The sequence below is a fragment of the Spermophilus citellus genome, assembly GCF_964194105.1.
Source record: "Spermophilus citellus genome assembly, chromosome: 3".
Lineage (NCBI taxonomy): Eukaryota > Metazoa > Chordata > Mammalia > Rodentia > Sciuridae > Spermophilus > Spermophilus citellus.
In genome coordinates this window covers 162,557,796-162,569,987 of record NC_138184.1, presented here as the reverse complement: position 1 = coordinate 162,569,987, position 12,192 = coordinate 162,557,796, and the positions used below count along the sequence as shown (strand labels likewise).

At 48.3% G+C, this 12,192-nt stretch overlaps 1 pseudogene across 1 annotated transcript; it reads left to right on the top strand.

Annotated features, from left to right (window-relative positions):
* The first annotated feature begins 538 nt into the window (after positions 1-538).
* Positions 539-2,761, top strand: LOC308645518 (cysteine/serine-rich nuclear protein 1-like; annotated as a pseudogene). The gene is made up of 2 exons: positions 539-1,701; positions 2,211-2,761. The product of its transcript is annotated as a cysteine/serine-rich nuclear protein 1-like (transcript).
* The last annotated feature ends 9,431 nt before the right edge of the window (positions 2,762-12,192 follow it).

The following is a 12,192-nucleotide window of genomic DNA, read 5'->3' as shown; positions in this document are numbered from 1 at the left end:
CCCAGCCAGACTGCGGCAGGAACACACTATATCAAAATTTATGGGATGAAGCAGAAACAGTGACCAGGAAGGTGTAGTAGTCAGGGTTCTCAAGAGGAACAGAATCAACAGGAAGTATGATTATAAAAAGGAGATTGATTAGATTGGCTTACTTAATCAGAAGCTGGATAATCCCCAATGGCCTTCTGCAGGCTGTAGAGCTGGAGGAACCAGTAGCTGAAGCCCCCAAACAAGACAGATCAACAGTGCTCTCCTAGTCTGAACAGAAGCTTCCGGAAAAGCCCACTTTGGAGGAGTGAAGAAGCAAGAGTCCGATATCTTCAAGTGAAACAGCAGCAATCAAGAAGGCGTTCTAAGTCTCCCACGCAGCCGAAGCCTCCAGACACGCAGAGCAAGAGGCAGCTTGACCCAGGGCTGCCAAGCAGAGCTCAGAGAGGCGCAGGGGGGTGGGTGGGGGTGGGGATCGTACTGAGCTGGATAGAGGGTGTCCTTGGTGAGCGACCAGCTTTCAGGCAGCCCCTAGAGCACCTCTGCAACCATGACTGGGCTGCTGAAGAGGAAGTTTGACCAACTGGAGGAGGACTCCTCCTCGTTCTGCTCCTCCACCTCCTCTGACTGCGTCTCTCCTTCCTGTTCCCCAAGCTCTTCAGTCTCAGGTGAAGAGAGCCCCTGGGGTCAGATGCCGCTACCTAAACGGGACTTCTGTGGCTCCCAAAGTTTTACCCCTCGGTCCATTTTGAAGCGGGCTCCTCGGGAGCGCCCATGCCGTGTTGCCTTCACTGGCATCACTGTCTTTTACTTCCCACGGTGCCAGGGCTTCACCAGTGTGCCCAGCCGTGGTGGCTGTACTCTGGGCATGGCCCCTCGCCACAGCGCCTGCTGCCACTTCTCCTTGTGTGAGTTTACACAGGAACAAGCCCGGGCCCGGCGCGAGAAACTCCGTCAGCGTTTGAAAGAGGAGAAGCTGGAGATGCTGCGATGGAAGCTTTCAGCCTCTGGAGTACCTGAGGGAGAGGCAGACCTGCCACTTACATTGGATGCCATCAGTGATGCCTCTGTGGAAGAAGACTTGGCAGAGGCTGTGGCAGGCGGCCTGTTGGAAGAAGTGAACTTCCCACCATACCACCCAGCGCGGCGACGGCGTGCTTTGCTGCGGGCTGCGGGTGTGCCAAGGATCGACCGCGAGGAGAAGCGGGAACTGCAGGCGCTGCGCCAATCCCGTGAGGTCTGTGGCTGTCGCTGCGATAGGGTTTGTGACCCTGAGACCTGCAGCTGCAGCTTGGCGGGTATCAAGTGCCAGATGGACCACACAGGGTTCCCCTGTGGCTGCTGTAAGGAGGGCTGTGAGAACCCCAATGGCCGTGTGGAATTTAATGAGGTGCGTGTGCAGACCCATTTCATCCAGACGCTCCAGCGCCTGCAGCTGGAGCAGGGGGCCGAGAGCCTTGGAGAGCTGGAGGCCCCTTCACAGGGCAGCCCACCCAACCAAGGCAAGCAGGACATGGTGTCCCCAGCAAGCAGTGAGCTGGGAGACAATAGCTGCAGCAGTGACATGAAGATTCTTCCATGACATCTTCCTTATCAGACGCTAGTGAGGCCCCAGACCAACCCACCTCCCAGGCCTGCCTGGCCTTGGCTTCCAGTCAAGCATGGATGATGGAGTGGATACTGAGTTTCAGTGACTCTGAACTTGGTGGGTGGGTGGGGGGGGGGGACTGTGGGAGGCCATCCTCCCACGTGATTTGAGTTACCTCCCTGGCTGGGTGAGAGGTGCTTAGACACAGCTGTGTCAGAGCTTTCCCCACCCTTCTCCAGGTCCGAGGGCTTTTCCGTGCAGAGGCATGTCTGGCCACTGCCCCAAACCCAATTGTCACCCCTGACCTTGTGATGCTGCCCCCTCTAATCTTCATTCGATGGAATTTTCCCCAGAATTTTTTGTTCCACAATAAAAGTCCACTCACTGACGTGTGTTCTCTCTCTCTCTCTCTCTCTCTCTCTCTCTCTCTCTCCCCCTCTCCCTCTCCCTCTCCCTCTCTCCCTCTCTCCTCTTCAGTAAACCTTGCTACCACATTCGGTGCCTTGAGGCTGGAGCTGGGAAGAGCCATCCTGGAGCTGGTTTTAAAGGTAATTAGAGTCTTGTCTCTTTAAGTGGTTTCTCACCATTTGAATCTTCTTTCATGAGGCCAGCCTGTGGCTTGCAGGCTACAGAGGAGGAGGAAGAGGAAGGGGGTGTGTGGGGAACCTGGACAACCTCAGCTGCTTTTACCCAACTGACATCTTTACTGGTGACCCTGGTGGCCTGGCCAGCTGGACCCACAACTACTCTGGCTCTAGCTTTGTGCCGGGCATCCTGGATGAAAATACCAACCTGGATGCTAGCTGCTTCCTAAATGGTGGCTTTGAAGGGTTGAGAGAAAGTAGCCTCCCTGGCACCTTAGTGCCACCCAGTGTGGACATCCACCAGAGCAACTCCGTGGACCTCAGCCTATCTTTCTGTGACTCCTTCAAGCTACTCCAGTCTCTGCCAGATTATAGTTTGGGGCCTCACTATATCTCTCAGAAGGCGCCTGGCAGCCCGGACAACTTTAAGGCATCCCACGGCCCCTTGCCTGGCCTCTCTCCACCGGGGGATGGCAGCACTTGCTTCTTGGAGTCCCTCATAGGCTTGTCTGAACCAGTTGCCCTCGCCTCAGCCCCCTTCATCGACAGCCAGTTTGAGGACACTGCCCTGGCCTCTCTGGTAGAGCTTGTGCAGGTGTGAGGGCTAGGGTACCTTTTCCCTGCCCCAAGAGCCCTGTTGCTGCTTTTTTGTGATTTAGGGGTTTCCCAAGGTCTGTATGCAATGTTTCCTATTGGCTGGCTCAGCCACAGGTATGGGTCCTCCTGGTTTCCATGAAACACTCTGAATTTATTTATTAAATAAATAAATAAATTTTGTATGCTGAAGAGAGGGGGAGGGGCTTCCCCCTTTCAGCGGCCTCGCGCCCCCACACCCACAGAGTGCTCTTCCACCTCCACAGCATGTGCCAGGAAGAGAAGACATGGCTCTCCTGGAGCTTCGCAGACCTCTTTTCAGTCTCTGTATGATATTCCTTAGCCCAAGGACAGTGAAACGGGGCTAATTAGCCTCTTCAGGCTTCTTATGCCACTCTGAGCCCTAGACCTATGGGGTGGCTAGATCCTCTGGTCTATGAAGACTGTAATTTATTTCCATATTTGTTTGGAGACTGAAGCAGCTTTAGCTGCGCCTCTTTGGTTGCTAGGTAGTGCTGGGGGCAGGGTCCCTTTTGTCCTGCATCCTGTCCTGCCTAGGCTTTGGTGTATACCAGGTGTGGATGCAAGCCCTATGATCTCCTATTAGTTACCTGGTTCAAGGATGGCTGTGTAAGCAGGTGCTGGGCTGGCCAGTTGTGACCAAAACCCCCTTATGCCTGCCCCACCCAGCCCCTTTGCTTCTTGCCCTCCGATCAACTTTCTCCCCTCCAAAAGGCAGTGGCCTCCATTCCCAGTCCATAATGTAGGAAGGGGAGACTAGATGCTCAGAAAGTCAAGGGATTTGCCTTTGTATGAACATGACCCTGCAGGGCTTTGGGGCACTGCACTCTATCCCAGCCCACCGTGTACCCTGAGGCCATTTGCTAAGGGGTGGCCCCTTAGGGCTTTTATACCCTTTGTTTGCTGATGTTGAATTTTGAATTTTACATTAACTTTTATATTGTCCCTCAGTGTCAGAACTATAATTTATTCATTTCTCTGTGTGTCTGTGCCAAGAAAGCTAGGCTCTGGGCCTGCTCCCTTGCCTAGGCAGCCTTGACAGCCTGTGCTGTGGGAACACATTGTACCTGAGCTGACAGGTACCAATAAAGAGGAAGAAGAAGGAGAAGGAGAAGAAGAAAGTTCTAGAAGAATTGCACTTGCATCTGCGGTTGCTTCTAGTTCTTCCATCTTTTTTTTTCTATCCAGCCCACCATACTGACCCACTTTAGGGAGGGTCTCCACTTCAGTTGTGATCCACATGCCAATCATTCCTAAACACACCCTCATTGACACACCCAAAAGTCTCTTAATCATTGGCATGTCTTAATCCTATCAAGTTGAATGCATGCTAACATTAACAAAGACTGGATCAACAAGAACACCAGAACAAATCTACAACTATGACTGAGATAAAATCAGGAATCAAACACAAAGTGAGGCTGAGGATGTAGCTCAGTGGTATGGAGTACTTGCAGGAGGCTCTCCCTGTGTTTAGTGTCCACCACTGCAGGAAAAAAATATCCCCATAAGTGAAAGTTCTGGACATAATGAGTTCATCAGTGAATTCTATGAAATATTTAGGTAAGTGATTAGAGAAACATTGCCAATTACTCTCAGTCTCATTCAAAAAATTAAAGAGGAAGGGGGAAAAAGAATTGTAGAACTCTACTCCTAGTTCTACCTGCCAGTGGGTGTACAGAGAACTGTCAGAGTGTGAATTCAAGGAATATTTCAATTGTACCAATATTTCATATTTCTGCCAATAATTTATTTTGCAATTGATGCTGAAAAAGGTGAGCACAAAATAAAGTATTAAATTAGGGACTGTCCTTTATCTCTGGTTCTTCCTGATTGCATTTTCACTGTTAACTCTTAAAAAAATAAAAGTAGAAAAGGATGGCAGAAAATTCAACTACTTCCTTAAAGGTGCATCAACATCTCTAATACATATTGAAAGACCTAAGCAACCTCATTCTACTTGGGACCTCATTTTTCTCTGAAACTTAACCCCTGACCTACTGCAGTCGTAAAGTCAGGAAAATACCACAGAAAAGTTCTGTGGAAACTGTTCTCAGAAAAGCCGCAGATGGTGATTGCCTAAGATAGGCCAAGATATTGAAAAATCTGAAATTCCAGATGGCCCCCACCTGGGTGTGGTGATCAATATCTAAACTAGAAGCCCTGCAGCTTGGCAGTCTCCCCCCCCCCTGAGACACCCTCACAGTTTAAACCAATCATTTTAAGTGTGTCAACCCCTTGAACTAACCAATAATCCTTTCCATATTCTTTCCTGCCACTTGATATGCTAATCATGTTTTAGAGTTGTTGTTTGATTTTCCCACAGTGTGTGATGATTTGCTAAGAGATGCTATGACGTATGTGGGGTCCCTGCCTTCCCCAAAGAATGTATAAAACTGCTGCAAACCCTGGGCTCAGGGCCTCTCAGCATCACCAATTGCTGTGTATGCATGGAGGACCGAGCTAGCTTGCAATAAACATTTCTTTTCTATTTACATCGATCTTGGTCTCTGGTGATCTTTTGGGGGTCCCAAATTCAAGCATAACAATATCTGGGTTATCAGTTTCTCTGGGAAAATACTTTGCTTACTGTGTTTTGTCTTCTGGAAAACTCCTTTTGAATCTGAAAAAGTAAAATGTTTCCCTGTGGTCTATCAAAGGTGTAAAATTAGGACTTTTGGAATTCACTCTAGGAAATGGAGGGAAGGGTCCAAATGTTCAGACAACTCTGGGATTAATCTGCATGGCTGTTTGGCCCCAGAACAATTACAGAAGTGAAATGGGTTTAACAAGACTTGTAATTAACATACATTTATGATTAACAGGCAAGTGATCTGTGCAAAGGAGACCCCCAGGACCTGTTCCATATCCAGCAAAGACACCCACAGCACAAAGTATACTGGCATCCAGGAAACCCACCCTTCCTTTCTCAATCTCCAAAACAAACACAGAAGTGAAAAATTTTTTTTCCCATAATTATGCTAGGTGGGAGCTCTACTGCTGAGCCACAACCCCAACCCTGAGAAATGTTTTGTTGTTTTTTTTTTTTAACACCCTTTCTTTGAGGGGTTCTTCCATGTTGGCAGAGACCTCATGGCTCTCAAGCCAAGGACAAGCAGTGAGCAGTCCAGAGCTCCCATTATTCTAAAGTTTCTGAGCATGGGTGGAAACCTCAGGCAGAATCCTGCAGACTAGGGTGGGGCTCTTGGCACTCACAGATTGAGACTCTGGAAAGAGCATGGGCAATCTCAGGATCCCTCAGTCCATGGGGGCAGGCTGAATACTTGTCAGCCAGGTTTTTCAAAAGCATCCTCCTCTCCTGGGGGTACATGGGACTCTTTTGGGGTCTCAAGCATCCTTCCTGGACAAGCAGGTGGCTGTGTACCTCTTCTCCAGGTGCTGTGCAATCTGGGTTCATGGAAGGGTCAGGGCGAGATGTGAAACCCACAAGGTCTAAAAAGTATTTGATGGGTGACGTCCTAGTGATCCCAAGAATGAAAGCCCAGCCTGGGATCAAAAGGCAGAAGCCAGAGCCCAGAATTGGATTCCTTGTGGGCTGGCAGTGCCTGGGGCCCTGGAGCTTCATCTCCACAATCCCAGGCCTCCTCCATACATACAGCAGGGCAAAAGTTTGTCCATAGCTGAAGCTTCTCAGAGAAAGAAAAGTCTTCAGAGACCCCTTGTCTGATAGTTTCTACTCTTATGATCTCCTCTTGATCTGAACCACAGGGTATAAAGTTGAGGGGAGATAGGATCTCAAGGGCATATTCCTTCATAAAGCAGGATCTCCTAATCCTAAAGGCAGAGCCAATCATTGCTGAGGGCCATTGCCAAGTAGGAATGATGCATCGAAATTTCCTTGCCAGCGTACTCCATGTTGCTTAGAGGACATTCGCTGGGACATTGCATGTATGCTTTAGTAAGGTGACCTTGCTCAAGGACCAGGGCAGATCCGGGTTTAGAGCTGATCAGGTTTTAGGGAGTATCCCGTCCTTGGGTTTAGGGAAGTTCCAGGTTTAAGGTGTACCCTGCAGGGGAATAGGGCGTATCCTGCTGCCTCAGGCATGCCCGATCCTTGAGTTCCCGTTGAGTTCTCCATGAGATTCAGAAAGTATTGGAAAAGAAAGCTCCATGGAATAGGTGAATTGGGTGGCAGCAGAACTTGGATTTCCCCAGAACGTGTGTAGAGGCCGGTGTGAGTTCGGGAATAAAGAATTGCTGTTTGAATCTACAAGGTGTGTGGTGGCTCATGATTCTGTGCCCAGCCAAGACTGCAGCAAATCATTTTGGATGTCAGTGTTCAGTCAAATACATTTTGTTTGTTGATATGTTCAAAAAGATTTTTGAAAATCTCAGAATCCCCACTGCTCATTGTGATGGCCCACGCCTGACTACCCTAGTCTCCAAGGAGAGAAAGAGAGTGTAGAAGATGAGAGAGTGAATGAGTTAGCCTTGGAGTGTTGTAAGATCAGACAAGGCATGGCCGAAAAATAGCAGGAAACAGTTTTATTTGGCTGCAGCCAGGCATAGCTTTTGCTGTAATCAATCAATCCCCTGAACCCCGAGTTCTGGTAGTTTTCCCGCGCCTCATGATGATTTGTTCTGATGTATGCAAAGCCCCCCACCCTCTCCAAAAAGTGTACTTAAGCTCTGCTTGACCTCTGCTCTGGGCTCTGGGCTGCTCTCCCTTCTTGAGTGAGCACGGAGTCCCAGCGCGCTGGAACGGATCCCCAATAAATCCCCCTTGCCATTGCATGAAGCTAGTCTCGTGTGGTCTCTTTCTCCGACGCTTCGCCGGACCCTTACATTTGGTGCATTGGCCGGGAACTGCGCATCGCCGGACAGGGAGACCTAACGAACTGCTTCGGGGGTAAGTAAGGCGCCTCTCTCTCTCTCTCTCTCTTTCTCTCTCTCTCCCCTCTCCTTCTTCTCCTTCTCTCCCCCTTGTTCTTCTTTCACAATTGCTCAGGTGCGATCGCTCAGGTTTGGTCTCTGGCGGCTCAATGGTGGGCGTAAGTCCCCAAAGGGCATAATCTCTCAGAGCCTCGGGTGGGGTTGGCAGTGTGTGTGTGTGTGGCTGTCAGTGGAGAGCATAAGCTCCCCCTGGCGGTGACTGGCAGACGTGCCTCAGGAGTCACAGGCCACGCCCCCAAGGGACGCTTTGGGGGACTCGGGGGACGGAGGTGCTCCCCATCAGGTAGAGGGGCGGATGAACCCTCGTCGGTGTATTTTACTGCCAACCCGTCTGGTTTTGCCGGCAACTCTTTCTGTTGAATTCACTGTCTGTCTTTAATTTTTGCTTCTGAATTTGTGTTAAACGTTTATTGTGTGTGTCCGTGTTTGTGTCACGTTTGTATTGTCTCTCTGCGTTTCAGCAGGGGCCGCATGGCCATCCAGATCATGGCTTCTAACCTTTCAGGACCTCTGCGAATCTCTTCCTGCATGGGTGGGGTCCGCACAGTCTGCTGGGATCTGCGGATCTGTCCCGGAATCGGGGGTGAGGTCAGCGGGGGACCGCCCCTCCTCCCCCTCCTCTGCCGGCAACCGGCTGCTACCGGGCGTATTTCCACCACAGCGGGGTGGGTGGGGTTGGAGTAGGAGTCCGAAGGGGACTGCGTTCCCCCTCCCCCTCCGTCCAGCTGGCGAGCAGAAAAAAAAGCGGCTCAGGGGCACCCGGCCCTCTCCCTCCCTCATGGGGGTAAAAGGGACCGGGTCCCCAAACCCCCCGAGTGTTACAGCCCTCCCCGGCTGCAGTGATCACCAAATCCTGGGGCCAAAGAAGCGAACGGGTCTTCCTCGAGTCGGGCTGCTTGGAAATGCAGCCCAAGGCGGATAGGCTAAATACTGAGACTAGGGAAGCAATGTTTTCTTTCCCTCCCGTAATCAGCTTGAGTGCAAATAGAGATGCCTGCTGGAGATTTAACAACTTTGACATTTTGCTTTGACTTTTCTCAAAGCCCTGTCCTCGTTATTAAATTGGTGTTAATTGGCTTTAGAGATGGGAACCAAATTTTCAGTCACAAATTTTAACACTCCCGAGGAGACTTCTAAGGAGTCTCCACCCGAAACAACTGTAAGCAGAGGATGAGCTTTTTGGGAGCTGGCTACTAAAAAGTTAGGAAAAAAAAATGCCTAGTGCTTAAGGTCAAACCAAACTGGAGGAGCTAATCTTGCAAGTGAAAGGGAAACTGAGGAATTCCCAGCAGCTGCCAGAGCCATTTTCGCTTTGGGGAGATTTCCTCATAATTCCCTGCACTTAAGGATTACTCCACCTTTGTTTACTTAAAAAGAAGGGACACTGAATGCAGTAAAGCCAGTCACACTGAGACCCTTGATTTTATACCTATAGTTGCCCCTACGTGAAAACATCTGGTCCACTTGGGGGAAAGTCTATGGTGCCACTGATGGGAGTCATAATTAAATGAGAGTTCAAAACCTGGAGGGATATATTCTTATCTGGTTGTCTGATTGTTTCTTAAAGATAAACTAGGTTAAATGTGTGTCTAAAAAATAATTTCTTATTGTAACAATCTGGTATCTGAATGGGTTTCTAAAGCATTGCACTATCTTGCAGTTAAAAGTTGGGTTTAAGCAATTGTTTAGTTTGATTTCAGATAGTTCTAAGGAGTTTCAATTTTTGAACTGGGTAGCCTAAGGAGATTTCACTAGGTATACAGTGCATTGATTTGGGCAAGGATAGTAAATTATGATTTGGTATCTGTTTCTCTGTGTGTAAGATTTAGGAAAAAAGTGTTGAATTAAAACGTTGGTCTGGCTTATTGAAATGACATTAATTAGCAACAGTCTTGGGAATGTTCAAAGCTTAATTTCAGATATGCATGGTAATATGTGGTTCTTTCTAAAATTTTTCAGGCAAATTTAATGTAACTTAATGCTACTTTAGGAACTTCAGAACAAGGAAAGTGGCTTAGAGGTCCTAAAGAAATTTCTTCTGATGGTAGAGATCCTATTTCCAGTTTTATGTGAGCAAGTTTTTCTAGTGTAAAAAGATATAAAATTTTGGGAATTGCTTCTTAAATTTGTATCATAATTTTCAACATCCAAACCTGGAAATATGACTTATGGCTAAAATGCCTTAGGCCTAAAGTATCTGTTCAAAATAGCAGTTTTTCCCTGCTCCTTCCAGACCTTAGCCAGGGCTTAAGCTGATATGCAAACAGAAGCAGCTTGGAACTCAGGCCCAAGGAAAAAAAAGGTAAAGTTATCTTTTTATGGGAACTCAAACTAGATTAAAGGACTTTTGCCTTTTCTTAGATTCTATGTTTTCTTTGAGCTCATGATTTTTATCCTACAGACAAGTTAATGTTTTTCTGATAAGTTCTATTTTTTGATCAACTGGAGTTTTTTTTTTTTTAAACATTGCAATGGAGATTTCATCTGCGAAAAACTACGAGGCCTTTATTATTGTTATGTGTGCACACTCTTGTTATGTGTTGTATGTCGGTATGTCTGTATGTGTGTATGTCCATATATTCTGCAGTGATATGACAATTAACAGATGAGGAGCGCTCATAAAAAAATTAAAAATGGATCCAAATATCTTTGATTCACGTGATTCAAATGGTTCAATTTAAATTTGGTAAACAGATAAAAAAGGAGGTCTTGAGCCAAGCCCAAGCCCGCACTGACCCCCGGGCTGAGTTCGGGATTGCAGTCGGGGAAGGAAGCCGGTAAGGCCCCGCCCCCCACAAGGGACACTCCGCTAAGGCAAACAGCGGCCACCATCTTAGAGAGCTGAAGTATCCACCGCCACTCTCCGACAGATTGCAGCAACAAAACAGGTGTGTGTGACCCAGCCCAGCCCCCATACTTAGGGGGATTTCGCATAAAATCTCTCCTAGACTTTCAGGGGGAGGCAGTATCAGAGTGAGCCTGCATAAAGACTAAAGGGGAGGTAGAGGCACCTGACGCTCAACCCCCCCTCCCATCAGCGGACAAAACAAAACCTGCCTAGCCAGCACTGGGGGAGGGGCAAGCAGAAAAAATCAAAACCATAGAGTGCCGGGGATCCCAAAAGCCAACGGTGTGACCCCGGAGATCCAGGCTGTCTGATACGCGCGGCCTGCCCCGAGGCTACAGAAGGCGTGGCGCCGCAGAGAAGGGGTTAACCAGTCAGCAGGGAATTAAGTGGCTGCGACACGGTGGTATCCCACCAGCCAAGCCCAAGGCCGCACTGACCCCCGGGCTGAGTTCGGGATTGCAGTCGGGGAAGGAAGCCGGTAAGGCCCCGCCCCCCACAAGGGACACTCCGCTAAGGCAAACAGCGGCCACCATCTTAGAGAGCTGAAGTATCCACCGCCACTCTCCCACAGATTGCAACAAAACAGGCCCAGAGTACAGTTTGAACTGCCGAGAACCATCACTGAGGGGAAATCTGGTCTAGCAGGAGAACCCAAGCATAGCAGGAGAGAACAGGAGACTAGAGGCAAGGCTCTCGTGACTGGGCAGCTGTAAACTGCAGGCCCGCCGGCGACAGTTCATCCACTGCCAGCGTAACTGGGTGGTAGGAGAACGCCCTCCCGCTGGCGATGGATCACCTGCCCACGGCCTGAGATACTGGGCGGCGGGAGTCTGCCCGCCTGCCACGACCGGGTGCTGAAACCAAACAGAGACAGTCCAGTCACACCCCCCCATTAGGGCACCCCGGCAAGGAGACTGGGGCACGGCATAGCAGAGTAGTGTCGTCACTGGAGCTCGGACGTCGGAATTCCTTCCCAGCAGAATCCACGTTAGCAGGCATAGTTCAACAACACAAAGGAGAGACATCAGAGTAATACAGAAACAAAACAAATCTATAGAAGAGAGCAGAAACACGACAATCAAAAAGAGCTGGAAAGTAACGTGGACAACATGAGAAAACAAGGGAAAAAAGGATTTCAAACAATGCAAGACAACTCAATTCTACAGGAGGACATAGAAACTTCAGAAACAGGGATATGGAAAGAACTCAAGGGATACCTAACTCGAATGGAAAGGAATATTAGAGAAGACATGAGACAGCAAGTCCAAGAAATAAAAGTATATTTTGAAAATGAATTAAACAAACAAATTCAAATGGCAAAGAACGAGATCTACCAGGAGATAGAGATCTTAAAAAAAAAATCAAACAATAATCCTAGAATTGCAGGAAACTATAAACCAAATTAAAAACTCAAACGAGAATATTACAAATAGACTTGATCAAGTAGAAGTCAGAACATCAGATAATGAAGACAAGGTTTATCAACTTGAAAAGAATATAGTCAACACAGAAAAGATGCTTAAATCCCACGAACAATCTATTCAAGAGTTATGGGATGTCATAAAAAAACCAAATCTGAGAGTCATAGGGATAGAAGAAGGCAGAGTTTCAAACCAAAGGAATGGACAGCATATTAAATGAAATAATTCTAGAAA